The sequence below is a fragment of the Phyllobates terribilis genome, unplaced genomic scaffold (genome assembly GCF_046119375.1).
Source record: "Phyllobates terribilis strain yellow unplaced genomic scaffold, ASM4611937v1 Scaffold_404__1_contigs__length_1715579, whole genome shotgun sequence".
Classification (NCBI taxonomy): Eukaryota; Metazoa; Chordata; class Amphibia; order Anura; family Dendrobatidae; genus Phyllobates; species Phyllobates terribilis.
Genome location: NW_027363164.1, coordinates 997,111 through 1,013,381, shown reverse-complemented (window position 1 = coordinate 1,013,381; position 16,271 = coordinate 997,111). Strand labels below are relative to the sequence as shown.

The following is a 16,271-nucleotide window of genomic DNA, read 5'->3' as shown; positions in this document are numbered from 1 at the left end:
AAAGGGAGAGCTAGAAAGATAGCATTGCATCACATTACATGGCAATGCAATGCACAGTTGCTGAAGTTGAACCAAAATGAGCTTGTAATCTGGCTTCTGCAACTTTGAACATGAAAAATCCAATGAGGAGAAGAAAAGCAAAGCCAAAGAGTCCATCCCAAAATCCGACAAACAAGCAAAATGAACAAAAAACATTGAATTCAATTCTTTCTGATTTTAGAAACTGCATTAAAGAAGGGGTGCACCGGTCCTGGAGATACTGCAATACCAGGTCAATGCGTGGAGTGGACAGAGCAAGCTCTTTTTCCATCTCCCTGTTCTAAAAATCCATTTAATATATGGTCCCCAGATAGGGGACGTATCAGATATTAAACTGATAAGAACAGATACTACACTTGATCTTAGCCAAAAGGCCGAGAAGCGATAACCAGAATTGGTTTCAAACTACGGAGCCACCCAAGGATCCTGAAAAGTCCATTTGTGGAGATGAGCTCCTGGACTCCCGTTAAGAAGACATGTTGTCAACCTCTAGATCCCTTACATGCCTGCACTTTTCGGCTTGCTGCTGCTGCAATCCACGCGTTTTAGATCTGCATAACTCCACCTCTTTAAACACAGCACCTTCACCCCCTGCTGTTCCCACCCGCCTCAACACCGTTGGAAGGGAGGAGAACCAATTAAGGCGGGGGGTGGGGTGGAACGAGCAGCTGTCTACCCTTAGCAGGAGGGCTCCTGATTACATACCTCTCCTGCTGCTGCTGCTGCTGCTGGCTGTCCAGCAGCAGACTGAAGGTGGCTGCTGCTGTGCACAGGTATATAAAGGCTCAGAGCCTATTATGACACGCGCAGCCAGCGTTCCATTGCCACATTCCATCTACTGCAGGCAGGATACCTGGCTGGCTGAATGTCGCTGAGAAGCTCACAGAGACCGCCATAAGCAACAGTTTAACAGAATGCCACAGACTAATCAACCAAACTTTTTGGGTTGGGTTCTCTTTTATAGTCTGCAGGCATTAAATGAAAGAAGTCAGTGTTCCAGCAGAAGGAGACAACGTTTCAGAAAAGGCATTGTAGCAAACCAAAAAAGAAATTTTAAGCGCAGCAGAGTAACCAGCGCACATACCTGTTAGCTCAGGTGAGTTTAAAAGGCTGCTGTTGATAACAAGGGCATTTGCTAAATAGATGGTGTGTGTGCAACAATATACTGAAAGGTCAATTATATTGTGCAGCTTATCTCACCACCTGTAGTTATTTAGGTGAAAGCTCCAAAATGCTTGCCTAATATGTCTGTTTATCCAAAAGGAAGTAAAAAGGGAGAGCTAGAAAGATAGCATTGCATCACATTACATGGCAATGCAATGCACAGTTGCTGAAGTTGAACCAAAATGAGCTTGTAATCTGGCTTCTGCAACTTTGAACATGAAAAATCCAATGAGGAGAAGAAAAGCAAAGCCAAAGAGTCCATCCCAAAATCCGACAAACAAGCAAAATGAACAAAAAACATTGAATTCAATTCTTTCTGATTTTAGAAACTGCATTAAAGAAGGGGTGCACCGGTCCTGGAGATACTGCAATACCAGGTCAATGCGTGGAGTGGACAGAGCAAGCTCTTTTTCCATCTCCCTGTTCTAAAAATCCATTTAATATATGGTCCCCAGATAGGGGACGTATCAGATATTAAACTGATAAGAACAGATACTACACTTGATCTTAGCCAAAAGGCCGAGAAGCGATAACCAGAATTGGTTTCAAACTACGGAGCCACCCAAGGATCCTGAAAAGTCCATTTGTGGAGATGAGCTCCTGGACTCCCGTTAAGAAGACATGTTGTCAACCTCTAGATCCCTTACATGCCTGCACTTTTCGGCTTGCTGCTGCTGCAATCCACGCGTTTTAGATCTGCATAACTCCACCTCTTTAAACACAGCACCTTCACCCCCTGCTGTTCCCACCCGCCTCAACACCGTTGGAAGGGAGGAGAACCAATTAAGGCGGGGGGTGGGGTGGAACGAGCAGCTGTCTACCCTTAGCAGGAGGGCTCCTGATTACATACCTCTCCTGCTGCTGCTGCTGCTGGCTGTCCAGCAGCAGACTGAAGGTGGCTGCTGCTGTGCACAGGTATATAAAGGCTCAGAGCCTATTATGACACGCGCAGCCAGCGTTCCATTGCCACATTCCATCTACTGCAGGCAGGATACCTGGCTGGCTGAATGTCGCTGAGAAGCTCACAGAGACCGCCATAAGCAACAGTTTAACAGAATGCCACAGACTAATCAACCAAACTTTTTGGGTTGGGTTCTCTTTTATAGTCTGCAGGCATTAAATGAAAGAAGTCAGTGTTCCAGCAGAAGGAGACAACGTTTCAGAAAAGGCATTGTAGCAAACCAAAAAAGAAATTTTAAGCGCAGCAGAGTAACCAGCGCACATACCTGTTAGCTCAGGTGAGTTTAAAAGGCTGCTGTTGATAACAAGGGCATTTGCTAAATAGATGGTGTGTGTGCAACAATATACTGAAAGGTCAATTATATTGTGCAGCTTATCTCACCACCTGTAGTTATTTAGGTGAAAGCTCCAAAATGCTTGCCTAATATGTCTGTTTATCCAAAAGGAAGTAAAAAGGGAGAGCTAGAAAGATAGCATTGCATCACATTACATGGCAATGCAATGCACAGTTGCTGAAGTTGAACCAAAATGAGCTTGTAATCTGGCTTCTGCAACTTTGAACATGAAAAATCCAATGAGGAGAAGAAAAGCAAAGCCAAAGAGTCCATCCCAAAATCCGACAAACAAGCAAAATGAACAAAAAACATTGAATTCAATTCTTTCTGATTTTAGAAACTGCATTAAAGAAGGGGTGCACCGGTCCTGGAGATACTGCAATACCAGGTCAATGCGTGGAGTGGACAGAGCAAGCTCTTTTTCCATCTCCCTGTTCTAAAAATCCATTTAATATATGGTCCCCAGATAGGGGACGTATCAGATATTAAACTGATAAGAACAGATTTTTTCTTTTTTTAAGCCCGAATTCGTGTACAAAACCCGAGTGCGCTTAAAAAAGTGACAAGTGCCACAAAAAAAGTGCACTAGGATGCTGGTCTAATTGAAACCCTCTCCAAAAGGAGAAGGGTCCCCCAAACCATTCCCCGTCCCTCCGAGCCAAAAAGCTACAGCGAGGAACGGGGACAAAAAGCCACCTCCAGCCGAAGCCAGAGGCGACCCAATCTTACCCCCAGCACCTGCCCGAGTTCTCACCCGAGCAAGGCACTGGGAGCCAAAGACTGTGCTCCCCACCCGGAAGAGGGGAGCCAACAACACTCTCCTCCCGAAAGAGGAGAGCCAGCGGGGTTCAGGGGGGAGCGGAACCTGATGGCCACACACTCTCCCCCTAGACCTGCCAAGAGAGGAACCCGTAAGGGAACCGCATCCCGACAAAATCCTAGTAGGACGTGACACACGTGAATAAGTGGACACACAGTGACAAAGAAATTAAATAAATAGTGAAGGTTTCACAGTATAATACTGCCCAGACCTTCGACCGGGAATTGAAAAATTCCCCATCCTAAGGCCAGAAGGCCCGGAATAAGGGTGTGTGCGAAGAAAGAAAATTTGAAGTGCTTGTGCAAATGTGCCATAAACTCAAGTGGGGTTCCCAATCCCAGTGAGTTAAGGCACCCCAGGGTCACCACTCCTGGGGCACTTCACACTTCGGGCTTTCGATCTTCCCCGGCCCAATGGCGTCGATCCTGGGGGGCCATGCTTTCCACCAGATGACTATATTAGCCACCTGGGGTACTAACAAGCGCCTAAACCCCAGTGTGCATAATGTATCAATCTACTAGGGCGGCCAACATCCAAAACCGCCTTTTCGAAAGATACTACACTTGATCTTAGCCAAAAGGCCGAGAAGCGATAACCAGAATTGGTTTCAAACTACGGAGCCACCCAAGGATCCTGAAAAGTCCATTTGTGGAGATGAGCTCCTGGACTCCCGTTAAGAAGACATGTTGTCAACCTCTAGATCCCTTACATGCCTGCACTTTTCGGCTTGCTGCTGCTGCAATCCACGCGTTTTAGATCTGCATAACTCCACCTCTTTAAACACAGCACCTTCACCCCCTGCTGTTCCCACCCGCCTCAACACCGTTGGAAGGGAGGAGAACCAATTAAGGCGGGGGGTGGGGTGGAACGAGCAGCTGTCTACCCTTAGCAGGAGGGCTCCTGATTACATACCTCTCCTGCTGCTGCTGCTGCTGGCTGTCCAGCAGCAGACTGAAGGTGGCTGCTGCTGTGCACAGGTATATAAAGGCTCAGAGCCTATTATGACACGCGCAGCCAGCGTTCCATTGCCACATTCCATCTACTGCAGGCAGGATACCTGGCTGGCTGAATGTCGCTGAGAAGCTCACAGAGACCGCCATAAGCAACAGTTTAACAGAATGCCACAGACTAATCAACCAAACTTTTTGGGTTGGGTTCTCTTTTATAGTCTGCAGGCATTAAATGAAAGAAGTCAGTGTTCCAGCAGAAGGAGACAACGTTTCAGAAAAGGCATTGTAGCAAACCAAAAAAGAAATTTTAAGCGCAGCAGAGTAACCAGCGCACATACCTGTTAGCTCAGGTGAGTTTAAAAGGCTGCTGTTGATAACAAGGGCATTTGCTAAATAGATGGTGTGTGTGCAACAATATACTGAAAGGTCAATTATATTGTGCAGCTTATCTCACCACCTGTAGTTATTTAGGTGAAAGCTCCAAAATGCTTGCCTAATATGTCTGTTTATCCAAAAGGAAGTAAAAAGGGAGAGCTAGAAAGATAGCATTGCATCACATTACATGGCAATGCAATGCACAGTTGCTGAAGTTGAACCAAAATGAGCTTGTAATCTGGCTTCTGCAACTTTGAACATGAAAAATCCAATGAGGAGAAGAAAAGCAAAGCCAAAGAGTCCATCCCAAAATCCGACAAACAAGCAAAATGAACAAAAAACATTGAATTCAATTCTTTCTGATTTTAGAAACTGCATTAAAGAAGGGGTGCACCGGTCCTGGAGATACTGCAATACCAGGTCAATGCGTGGAGTGGACAGAGCAAGCTCTTTTTCCATCTCCCTGTTCTAAAAATCCATTTAATATATGGTCCCCAGATAGGGGACGTATCAGATATTAAACTGATAAGAACAGATACTACACTTGATCTTAGCCAAAAGGCCGAGAAGCGATAACCAGAATTGGTTTCAAACTACGGAGCCACCCAAGGATCCTGAAAAGTCCATTTGTGGAGATGAGCTCCTGGACTCCCGTTAAGAAGACATGTTGTCAACCTCTAGATCCCTTACATGCCTGCACTTTTCGGCTTGCTGCTGCTGCAATCCACGCGTTTTAGATCTGCATAACTCCACCTCTTTAAACACAGCACCTTCACCCCCTGCTGTTCCCACCCGCCTCAACACCGTTGGAAGGGAGGAGAACCAATTAAGGCGGGGGGTGGGGTGGAACGAGCAGCTGTCTACCCTTAGCAGGAGGGCTCCTGATTACATACCTCTCCTGCTGCTGCTGCTGCTGGCTGTCCAGCAGCAGACTGAAGGTGGCTGCTGCTGTGCACAGGTATATAAAGGCTCAGAGCCTATTATGACACGCGCAGCCAGCGTTCCATTGCCACATTCCATCTACTGCAGGCAGGATACCTGGCTGGCTGAATGTCGCTGAGAAGCTCACAGAGACCGCCATAAGCAACAGTTTAACAGAATGCCACAGACTAATCAACCAAACTTTTTGGGTTGGGTTCTCTTTTATAGTCTGCAGGCATTAAATGAAAGAAGTCAGTGTTCCAGCAGAAGGAGACAACGTTTCAGAAAAGGCATTGTAGCAAACCAAAAAAGAAATTTTAAGCGCAGCAGAGTAACCAGCGCACATACCTGTTAGCTCAGGTGAGTTTAAAAGGCTGCTGTTGATAACAAGGGCATTTGCTAAATAGATGGTGTGTGTGCAACAATATACTGAAAGGTCAATTATATTGTGCAGCTTATCTCACCACCTGAAGTTATTTAGGTGAAAGCTCCAAAATGCTTGCCTAATATGTCTGTTTATCCAAAAGGAAGTAAAAAGGGAGAGCTAGAAAGATAGCATTGCATCACATTACATGGCAATGCAATGCACAGTTGCTGAAGTTGAACCAAAATGAGCTTGTAATCTGGCTTCTGCAACTTTGAACATGAAAAATCCAATGAGGAGAAGAAAAGCAAAGCCAAAGAGTCCATCCCAAAATCCGACAAACAAGCAAAATGAACAAAAAACATTGAATTCAATTCTTTCTGATTTTAGAAACTGCATTAAAGAAGGGGTGCACCGGTCCTGGAGATACTGCAATACCAGGTCAATGCGTGGAGTGGACAGAGCAAGCTCTTTTTCCATCTCCCTGTTCTAAAAATCCATTTAATATATGGTCCCCAGATAGGGGACGTATCAGATATTAAACTGATAAGAACAGATACTACACTTGATCTTAGCCAAAAGGCCGAGAAGCGATAACCAGAATTGGTTTCAAACTACGGAGCCACCCAAGGATCCTGAAAAGTCCATTTGTGGAGATGAGCTCCTGGACTCCCGTTAAGAAGACATGTTGTCAACCTCTAGATCCCTTACATGCCTGCACTTTTTGGCTTGCTGCTGCTGCAATCCACGCGTTTTAGATCTGCATAACTCCACCTCTTTAAACACAGCACCTTCACCCCCTGCTGTTCCCACCCGCCTCAACACCGTTGGAAGGGAGGAGAACCAATTAAGGCGGGGGGTGGGGTGGAACGAGCAGCTGTCTACCCTTAGCAGGAGGGCTCCTGATTACATACCTCTCCTGCTGCTGCTGCTGCTGGCTGTCCAGCAGCAGACTGAAGGTGGCTGCTGCTGTGCACAGGTATATAAAGGCTCAGAGCCTATTATGACACGCGCAGCCAGCGTTCCATTGCCACATTCCATCTACTGCAGGCAGGATACCTGGCTGGCTGAATGTCGCTGAGAAGCTCACAGAGACCGCCATAAGCAACAGTTTAACAGAATGCCACAGACTAATCAACCAAACTTTTTGGGTTGGGTTCTCTTTTATAGTCTGCAGGCATTAAATGAAAGAAGTCAGTGTCCCAGCAGAAGGAGACAACGTTTCAGAAAAGGCATTGTAGCAAACCAAAAAAGAAATTTTAAGCGCAGCAGAGTAACCAGCGCACATACCTGTTAGCTCAGGTGAGTTTAAAAGGCTGCTGTTGATAACAAGGGCATTTGCTAAATAGATGGTGTGTGTGCAACAATATACTGAAAGGTCAATTATATTGTGCAGCTTATCTCACCACCTGTAGTTATTTAGGTGAAAGCTCCAAAATGCTTGCCTAATATGTCTGTTTATCCAAAAGGAAGTAAAAAGGGAGAGCTAGAAAGATAGCATTGCATCACATTACATGGCAATGCAATGCACAGTTGCTGAAGTTGAACCAAAATGAGCTTGTAATCTGGCTTCTGCAACTTTGAACATGAAAAATCCAATGAGGAGAAGAAAAGCAAAGCCAAAGAGTCCATCCCAAAATCCGACAAACAAGCAAAATGAACAAAAAACATTGAATTCAATTCTTTCTGATTTTAGAAACTGCATTAAAGAAGGGGTGCACCGGTCCTGGAGATACTGCAATACCAGGTCAATGCGTGGAGTGGACAGAGCAAGCTCTTTTTCCATCTCCCTGTTCTAAAAATCCATTTAATATATGGTCCCCAGATAGGGGACGTATCAGATATTAAACTGATAAGAACAGATACTACACTTGATCTTAGCCAAAAGGCCGAGAAGCGATAACCAGAATTGGTTTCAAACTACGGAGCCACCCAAGGATCCTGAAAAGTCCATTTGTGGAGATGAGCTCCTGGACTCCCGTTAAGAAGACATGTTGTCAACCTCTAGATCCCTTACATGCCTGCACTTTTCGGCTTGCTGCTGCTGCAATCCACGCGTTTTAGATCTGCATAACTCCACCTCTTTAAACACAGCACCTTCACCCCCTGCTGTTCCCACCCGCCTCAACACCGTTGGAAGGGAGGAGAACCAATTAAGGCGGGGGGTGGGGTGGAACGAGCAGCTGTCTACCCTTAGCAGGAGGGCTCCTGATTACATACCTCTCCTGCTGCTGCTGCTGCTGGCTGTCCAGCAGCAGACTGAAGGTGGCTGCTGCTGTGCACAGGTATATAAAGGCTCAGAGCCTATTATGACACGCGCAGCCAGCGTTCCATTGCCACATTCCATCTACTGCAGGCAGGATACCTGGCTGGCTGAATGTCGCTGAGAAGCTCACAGAGACCGCCATAAGCAACAGTTTAACAGAATGCCACAGACTAATCAACCAAACTTTTTGGGTTGGGTTCTCTTTTATAGTCTGCAGGCATTAAATGAAAGAAGTCAGTGTTCCAGCAGAAGGAGACAACGTTTCAGAAAAGGCATTGTAGCAAACCAAAAAAGAAATTTTAAGCGCAGCAGAGTAACCAGCGCACATACCTGTTAGCTCAGGTGAGTTTAAAAGGCTGCTGTTGATAACAAGGGCATTTGCTAAATAGATGGTGTGTGTGCAACAATATACTGAAAGGTCAATTATATTGTGCAGCTTATCTCACCACCTGTAGTTATTTAGGTGAAAGCTCCAAAATGCTTGCCTAATATGTCTGTTTATCCAAAAGGAAGTAAAAAGGGAGAGCTAGAAAGATAGCATTGCATCACATTACATGGCAATGCAATGCACAGTTGCTGAAGTTGAACCAAAATGAGCTTGTAATCTGGCTTCTGCAACTTTGAACATGAAAAATCCAATGAGGAGAAGAAAAGCAAAGCCAAAGAGTCCATCCCAAAATCCGACAAACAAGCAAAATGAACAAAAAACATTGAATTCAATTCTTTCTGATTTTAGAAACTGCATTAAAGAAGGGGTGCACCGGTCCTGGAGATACTGCAATACCAGGTCAATGCGTGGAGTGGACAGAGCAAGCTCTTTTTCCATCTCCCTGTTCTAAAAATCCATTTAATATATGGTCCCCAGATAGGGGACGTATCAGATATTAAACTGATAAGAACAGATACTACACTTGATCTTAGCCAAAAGGCCGAGAAGCGATAACCAGAATTGGTTTCAAACTACGGAGCCACCCAAGGATCCTGAAAAGTCCATTTGTGGAGATGAGCTCCTGGACTCCCGTTAAGAAGACATGTTGTCAACCTCTAGATCCCTTACATGCCTGCACTTTTCGGCTTGCTGCTGCTGCAATCCACGCGTTTTAGATCTGCATAACTCCACCTCTTTAAACACAGCACCTTCACCCCCTGCTGTTCCCACCCGCCTCAACACCGTTGGAAGGGAGGAGAACCAATTAAGGCGGGGGGTGGGGTGGAACGAGCAGCTGTCTACCCTTAGCAGGAGGGCTCCTGATTACATACCTCTCCTGCTGCTGCTGCTGCTGGCTGTCCAGCAGCAGACTGAAGGTGGCTGCTGCTGTGCACAGGTATATAAAGGCTCAGAGCCTATTATGACACGCGCAGCCAGCGTTCCATTGCCACATTCCATCTACTGCAGGCAGGATACCTGGCTGGCTGAATGTCGCTGAGAAGCTCACAGAGACCGCCATAAGCAACAGTTTAACAGAATGCCACAGACTAATCAACCAAACTTTTTGGGTTGGGTTCTCTTTTATAGTCTGCAGGCATTAAATGAAAGAAGTCAGTGTTCCAGCAGAAGGAGACAACGTTTCAGAAAAGGCATTGTAGCAAACCAAAAAAGAAATTTTAAGCGCAGCAGAGTAACCAGCGCACATACCTGTTAGCTCAGGTGAGTTTAAAAGGCTGCTGTTGATAACAAGGGCATTTGCTAAATAGATGGTGTGTGTGCAACAATATACTGAAAGGTCAATTATATTGTGCAGCTTATCTCACCACCTGTAGTTATTTAGGTGAAAGCTCCAAAATGCTTGCCTAATATGTCTGTTTATCCAAAAGGAAGTAAAAAGGGAGAGCTAGAAAGATAGCATTGCATCACATTACATGGCAATGCAATGCACAGTTGCTGAAGTTGAACCAAAATGAGCTTGTAATCTGGCTTCTGCAACTTTGAACATGAAAAATCCAATGAGGAGAAGAAAAGCAAAGCCAAAGAGTCCATCCCAAAATCCGACAAACAAGCAAAATGAACAAAAAACATTGAATTCAATTCTTTCTGATTTTAGAAACTGCATTAAAGAAGGGGTGCACCGGTCCTGGAGATACTGCAATACCAGGTCAATGCGTGGAGTGGACAGAGCAAGCTCTTTTTCCATCTCCCTGTTCTAAAAATCCATTTAATATATGGTCCCCAGATAGGGGACGTATCAGATATTAAACTGATAAGAACAGATACTACACTTGATCTTAGCCAAAAGGCCGAGAAGCGATAACCAGAATTGGTTTCAAACTACGGAGCCACCCAAGGATCCTGAAAAGTCCATTTGTGGAGATGAGCTCCTGGACTCCCGTTAAGAAGACATGTTGTCAACCTCTAGATCCCTTACATGCCTGCACTTTTCGGCTTGCTGCTGCTGCAATCCACGCGTTTTAGATCTGCATAACTCCACCTCTTTAAACACAGCACCTTCACCCCCTGCTGTTCCCACCCGCCTCAACACCGTTGGAAGGGAGGAGAACCAATTAAGGCGGGGGGTGGGGTGGAACGAGCAGCTGTCTACCCTTAGCAGGAGGGCTCCTGATTACATACCTCTCCTGCTGCTGCTGCTGCTGGCTGTCCAGCAGCAGACTGAAGGTGGCTGCTGCTGTGCACAGGTATATAAAGGCTCAGAGCCTATTATGACACGCGCAGCCAGCGTTCCATTGCCACATTCCATCTACTGCAGGCAGGATACCTGGCTGGCTGAATGTCGCTGAGAAGCTCACAGAGACCGCCATAAGCAACAGTTTAACAGAATGCCACAGACTAATCAACCAAACTTTTTGGGTTGGGTTCTCTTTTATAGTCTGCAGGCATTAAATGAAAGAAGTCAGTGTTCCAGCAGAAGGAGACAACGTTTCAGAAAAGGCATTGTAGCAAACCAAAAAAGAAATTTTAAGCGCAGCAGAGTAACCAGCGCACATACCTGTTAGCTCAGGTGAGTTTAAAAGGCTGCTGTTGATAACAAGGGCATTTGCTAAATAGATGGTGTGTGTGCAACAATATACTGAAAGGTCAATTATATTGTGCAGCTTATCTCACCACCTGTAGTTATTTAGGTGAAAGCTCCAAAATGCTTGCCTAATATGTCTGTTTATCCAAAAGGAAGTAAAAAGGGAGAGCTAGAAAGATAGCATTGCATCACATTACATGGCAATGCAATGCACAGTTGCTGAAGTTGAACCAAAATGAGCTTGTAATCTGGCTTCTGCAACTTTGAACATGAAAAATCCAATGAGGAGAAGAAAAGCAAAGCCAAAGAGTCCATCCCAAAATCCGACAAACAAGCAAAATGAACAAAAAACATTGAATTCAATTCTTTCTGATTTTAGAAACTGCATTAAAGAAGGGGTGCACCGGTCCTGGAGATACTGCAATACCAGGTCAATGCGTGGAGTGGACAGAGCAAGCTCTTTTTCCATCTCCCTGTTCTAAAAATCCATTTAATATATGGTCCCCAGATAGGGGACGTATCAGATATTAAACTGATAAGAACAGATTTATTTTTTTTTTTTTGAAAGCCCGAATTCGTGTACAAAACCCGAGTGCGCTTAAAAAAGTGACAAGTGCCACAAAAAAAGTGCACTAGGATGCTGGTCTTCTTGAAACCCTCTCCAAAAGGAGAAGGGTCCCCCAAACCATTCCCCGTCCCTCCGAGCCAAAAGGCCACAGCAAGGAACAGGGACAAAAAGCCACCTCCAGCCGAAGCCAGAGGCGACCCAATCTTACCCCCAGCAACTGCCCGAGTTCTCACCCGAGCAAGGCACTGGGAGCCAAAGACTGTGCTCCCCTCCCGGAAGAGGGGAGCCAACAACGCTCTCCTCCCGAAAGAGGAGAGCCAGGGGGTTCAGGGGGGAGCGGAACCTGATGGCCACACACTCCCCCCCTAGACCTGCCAAGAGAGGAACCCGTAAGGGAACCGCATCCCGACAAAATCCTAGTAGGACGTGACACACGTGAATAAGTGGACACACAGTGACAAAGAAATTAAATAAATAGTGAAGGTTTCACAGTATAATACTGCCCGGACCTTCGACCGGGAATTGAAAAATTCCCCATCCTAAGGCCAGAAGGCCCGGAATAAGGGTGTGTGCGAAGAAAGAAAATTTGAAGTGCTTGTGCAAATGTACCATAAACTCAAGTGGGGTTCCCAATCCCAGTGAGTTAAGGCACCCCAGGGTCACCACTCCTGGGGCACTTCACACTTCGGGCTTTCGATCTTCCCCGGCCCAATGGTGTCGATCCAGGGGGGCCATGCTTTCCACCAGATGACTATATTAGCCACCTGGCGTACTAACAAGCGCCTAAACCCCAGTGTGCATAATGTATCAATCTACTAGGGTGGCCAACATCCAAAACCGCCTTTTCGAAAGATACTACACTTGATCTTAGCCAAAAGGCCGAGAAGCGATAACCAGAATTGGTTTCAAACTACGGAGCCACCCAAGGATCCTGAAAAGTCCATTTGTGGAGATGAGCTCCTGGACTCCCGTTAAGAAGACATGTTGTCAACCTCTAGATCCCTTACATGCCTGCACTTTTCGGCTTTTTGCTGCTGCAATCCACGCGTTTTAGATCTGCATAACTCCACCTCTTTAAACACAGCACCTTCACCCCCTGCTGTTCCCACCCGCCTCAACACCGTTGGAAGGGAGGAGAACCAATTAAGGCGGGGGGTGGGGTGGAACGAGCAGCTGTCTACCCTTAGCAGGAGGGCTCCTGATTACATACCTCTCCTGCTGCTGCTGCTGCTGGCTGTCCAGCAGCAGACTGAAGGTGGCTGCTGCTGTGCACAGGTATATAAAGGCTCAGAGCCTATTATGACACGCGCAGCCAGCGTTCCATTGCCACATTCCATCTACTGCAGGCAGGATACCTGGCTGGCTGAATGTCGCTGAGAAGCTCACAGAGACCGCCATAAGCAACAGTTTAACAGAATGCCACAGACTAATCAACCAAACTTTTTGGGTTGGGTTCTCTTTTATAGTCTGCAGGCATTAAATGAAAGAAGTCAGTGTTCCAGCAGAAGGAGACAACGTTTCAGAAAAGGCATTGTAGCAAACCAAAAAAGAAATTTTAAGCGCAGCAGAGTAACCAGCGCACATACCTGTTAGCTCAGGTGAGTTTAAAAGGCTGCTGTTGATAACAAGGGCATTTGCTAAATAGATGGTGTGTGTGCAACAATATACTGAAAGGTCAATTATATTGTGCAGCTTATCTCACCACCTGTAGTTATTTAGGTGAAAGCTCCAAAATGCTTGCCTAATATGTCTGTTTATCCAAAAGGAAGTAAAAAGGGAGAGCTAGAAAGATAGCATTGCATCACATTACATGGCAATGCAATGCACAGTTGCTGAAGTTGAACCAAAATGAGCTTGTAATCTGGCTTCTGCAACTTTGAACATGAAAAATCCAATGAGGAGAAGAAAAGCAAAGCCAAAGAGTCCATCCCAAAATCCGACAAACAAGCAAAATGAACAAAAAACATTGAATTCAATTCTTTCTGATTTTAGAAACTGCATTAAAGAAGGGGTGCACCGGTCCTGGAGATACTGCAATACCAGGTCAATGCGTGGAGTGGACAGAGCAAGCTCTTTTTCCATCTCCCTGTTCTAAAAATCCATTTAATATATGGTCCCCAGATAGGGGACGTATCAGATATTAAACTGATAAGAACAGATACTACACTTGATCTTAGCCAAAAGGCCGAGAAGCGATAACCAGAATTGGTTTCAAACTACGGAGCCACCCAAGGATCCTGAAAAGTCCATTTGTGGAGATGAGCTCCTGGACTCCCGTTAAGAAGACATGTTGTCAACCTCTAGATCCCTTACATGCCTGCACTTTTCGGCTTGCTGCTGCTGCAATCCACGCGTTTTAGATCTGCATAACTCCACCTCTTTAAACACAGCACCTTCACCCCCTGCTGTTCCCACCCGCCTCAACACCGTTGGAAGGGAGGAGAACCAATTAAGGCGGGGGGTGGGGTGGAACGAGCAGCTGTCTACCCTTAGCAGGAGGGCTCCTGATTACATACCTCTCCTGCTGCTGCTGCTGCTGGCTGTCCAGCAGCAGACTGAAGGTGGCTGCTGCTGTGCACAGGTATATAAAGGCTCAGAGCCTATTATGACACGCGCAGCCAGCGTTCCATTGCCACATTCCATCTACTGCAGGCAGGATACCTGGCTGGCTGAATGTCGCTGAGAAGCTCACAGAGACCGCCATAAGCAACAGTTTAACAGAATGCCACAGACTAATCAACCAAACTTTTTGGGTTGGGTTCTCTTTTATAGTCTGCAGGCATTAAATGAAAGAAGTCAGTGTTCCAGCAGAAGGAGACAACGTTTCAGAAAAGGCATTGTAGCAAACCAAAAAAGAAATTTTAAGCGCAGCAGAGTAACCAGCGCACATACCTGTTAGCTCAGGTGAGTTTAAAAGGCTGCTGTTGATAACAAGGGCATTTGCTAAATAGATGGTGTGTGTGCAACAATATACTGAAAGGTCAATTATATTGTGCAGCTTATCTCACCACCTGTAGTTATTTAGGTGAAAGCTCCAAAATGCTTGCCTAATATGTCTGTTTATCCAAAAGGAAGTAAAAAGGGAGAGCTAGAAAGATAGCATTGCATCACATTACATGGCAATGCAATGCACAGTTGCTGAAGTTGAACCAAAATGAGCTTGTAATCTGGCTTCTGCAACTTTGAACATGAAAAATCCAATGAGGAGAAGAAAAGCAAAGCCAAAGAGTCCATCCCAAAATCCGACAAACAAGCAAAATGAACAAAAAACATTGAATTCAATTCTTTCTGATTTTAGAAACTGCATTAAAGAAGGGGTGCACCGGTCCTGGAGATACTGCAATACCAGGTCAATGCGTGGAGTGGACAGAGCAAGCTCTTTTTCCATCTCCCTGTTCTAAAAATCCATTTAATATATGGTCCCCAGATAGGGGACGTATCAGATATTAAACTGATAAGAACAGATACTACACTTGATCTTAGCCAAAAGGCCGAGAAGCGATAACCAGAATTGGTTTCAAACTACGGAGCCACCCAAGGATCCTGAAAAGTCCATTTGTGGAGATGAGCTCCTGGACTCCCGTTAAGAAGACATGTTGTCAACCTCTAGATCCCTTACATGCCTGCACTTTTCGGCTTGCTGCTGCTGCAATCCACGCGTTTTAGATCTGCATAACTCCACCTCTTTAAACACAGCACCTTCACCCCCTGCTGTTCCCACCCGCCTCAACACCGTTGGAAGGGAGGAGAACCAATTAAGGCGGGGGGTGGGGTGGAACGAGCAGCTGTCTACCCTTAGCAGGAGGGCTCCTGATTACATACCTCTCCTGCTGCTGCTGCTGCTGGCTGTCCAGCAGCAGACTGAAGGTGGCTGCTGCTGTGCACAGGTATATAAAGGCTCAGAGCCTATTATGACACGCGCAGCCAGCGTTCCATTGCCACATTCCATCTACTGCAGGCAGGATACCTGGCTGGCTGAATGTCGCTGAGAAGCTCACAGAGACCGCCATAAGCAACAGTTTAACAGAATGCCACAGACTAATCAACCAAACTTTTTGGGTTGGGTTCTCTTTTATAGTCTGCAGGCATTAAATGAAAGAAGTCAGTGTTTCAGCAGAAGGAGACAACGTTTCAGAAAAGGCATTGTAGCAAACCAAAAAAGAAATTTTAAGCGCAGCAGAGTAACCAGCGCACATACCTGTTAGCTCAGGTGAGTTTAAAAGGCTGCTGTTGATAACAAGGGCATTTGCTAAATAGATGGTGTGTGTGCAACAATATACTGAAAGGTCAATTATATTGTGCAGCTTATCTCACCACCTGTAGTTATTTAGGTGAAAGCTCCAAAATGCTTGCCTAATATGTCTGTTTATCCAAAAGGAAGTAAAAAGGGAGAGCTAGAAAGATAGCATTGCATCACATTACATGGCAATGCAATGCACAGTTGCTGAAGTTGAACCAAAATGAGCTTGTAATCTGGCTTCTGCAACTTTGAACATGAAAAATCCAATGAGGAGAAGAAAAGCAAAGCCAAAGAGTCCAT

General features: G+C 45.6%; 9 non-coding genes and 4 pseudogenes across 9 annotated transcripts; all 13 read right to left on the bottom strand.

The window, feature by feature from the left end:
* Positions 1 to 234: 234 nt before the first annotated feature.
* LOC141225500 (U2 spliceosomal RNA) lies at positions 235 to 425 on the bottom strand. The gene has a single exon (XR_012292773.1). It is a non-coding gene; the product is annotated as a U2 spliceosomal RNA (small nuclear RNA).
* A 1,118-nt stretch (positions 426 to 1,543) lies between these two features.
* Positions 1,544 to 1,734, bottom strand: LOC141225498 (U2 spliceosomal RNA). The gene has a single exon (XR_012292771.1). It is a non-coding gene; the product is annotated as a U2 spliceosomal RNA (small nuclear RNA).
* A 1,115-nt stretch (positions 1,735 to 2,849) lies between these two features.
* On the bottom strand, positions 2,850 to 3,057 carry LOC141225644 (U2 spliceosomal RNA; annotated as a pseudogene).
* A 762-nt stretch (positions 3,058 to 3,819) lies between these two features.
* On the bottom strand, positions 3,820 to 3,911 carry LOC141225155 (U2 spliceosomal RNA; annotated as a pseudogene).
* Positions 3,912 to 5,026: 1,115 nt separating this feature from the next.
* LOC141225497 (U2 spliceosomal RNA) lies at positions 5,027 to 5,217 on the bottom strand. Its single transcript, XR_012292770.1, has one exon. It is a non-coding gene; the product is annotated as a U2 spliceosomal RNA (small nuclear RNA).
* Positions 5,218 to 6,332: 1,115 nt separating this feature from the next.
* Positions 6,333 to 6,523, bottom strand: LOC141225496 (U2 spliceosomal RNA). The gene has a single exon (XR_012292769.1). It is a non-coding gene; the product is annotated as a U2 spliceosomal RNA (small nuclear RNA).
* Positions 6,524 to 7,638: 1,115 nt separating this feature from the next.
* LOC141225495 (U2 spliceosomal RNA) lies at positions 7,639 to 7,829 on the bottom strand. The gene has a single exon (XR_012292768.1). It is a non-coding gene; the product is annotated as a U2 spliceosomal RNA (small nuclear RNA).
* Positions 7,830 to 8,944: 1,115 nt separating this feature from the next.
* On the bottom strand, positions 8,945 to 9,135 carry LOC141225494 (U2 spliceosomal RNA). The gene has a single exon (XR_012292767.1). It is a non-coding gene; the product is annotated as a U2 spliceosomal RNA (small nuclear RNA).
* A 1,115-nt stretch (positions 9,136 to 10,250) lies between these two features.
* On the bottom strand, positions 10,251 to 10,441 carry LOC141225492 (U2 spliceosomal RNA). Its single transcript, XR_012292765.1, has one exon. It is a non-coding gene; the product is annotated as a U2 spliceosomal RNA (small nuclear RNA).
* Positions 10,442 to 11,556: 1,115 nt separating this feature from the next.
* Positions 11,557 to 11,737, bottom strand: LOC141225112 (U2 spliceosomal RNA; annotated as a pseudogene).
* Positions 11,738 to 12,546: 809 nt separating this feature from the next.
* Positions 12,547 to 12,622, bottom strand: LOC141225153 (U2 spliceosomal RNA; annotated as a pseudogene).
* Positions 12,623 to 13,737: 1,115 nt separating this feature from the next.
* On the bottom strand, positions 13,738 to 13,928 carry LOC141225490 (U2 spliceosomal RNA). Its single transcript, XR_012292764.1, has one exon. It is a non-coding gene; the product is annotated as a U2 spliceosomal RNA (small nuclear RNA).
* Positions 13,929 to 15,043: 1,115 nt separating this feature from the next.
* Positions 15,044 to 15,234, bottom strand: LOC141225489 (U2 spliceosomal RNA). Its single transcript, XR_012292763.1, has one exon. It is a non-coding gene; the product is annotated as a U2 spliceosomal RNA (small nuclear RNA).
* Between the last annotated feature and the right edge of the window lie 1,037 nt (positions 15,235 to 16,271).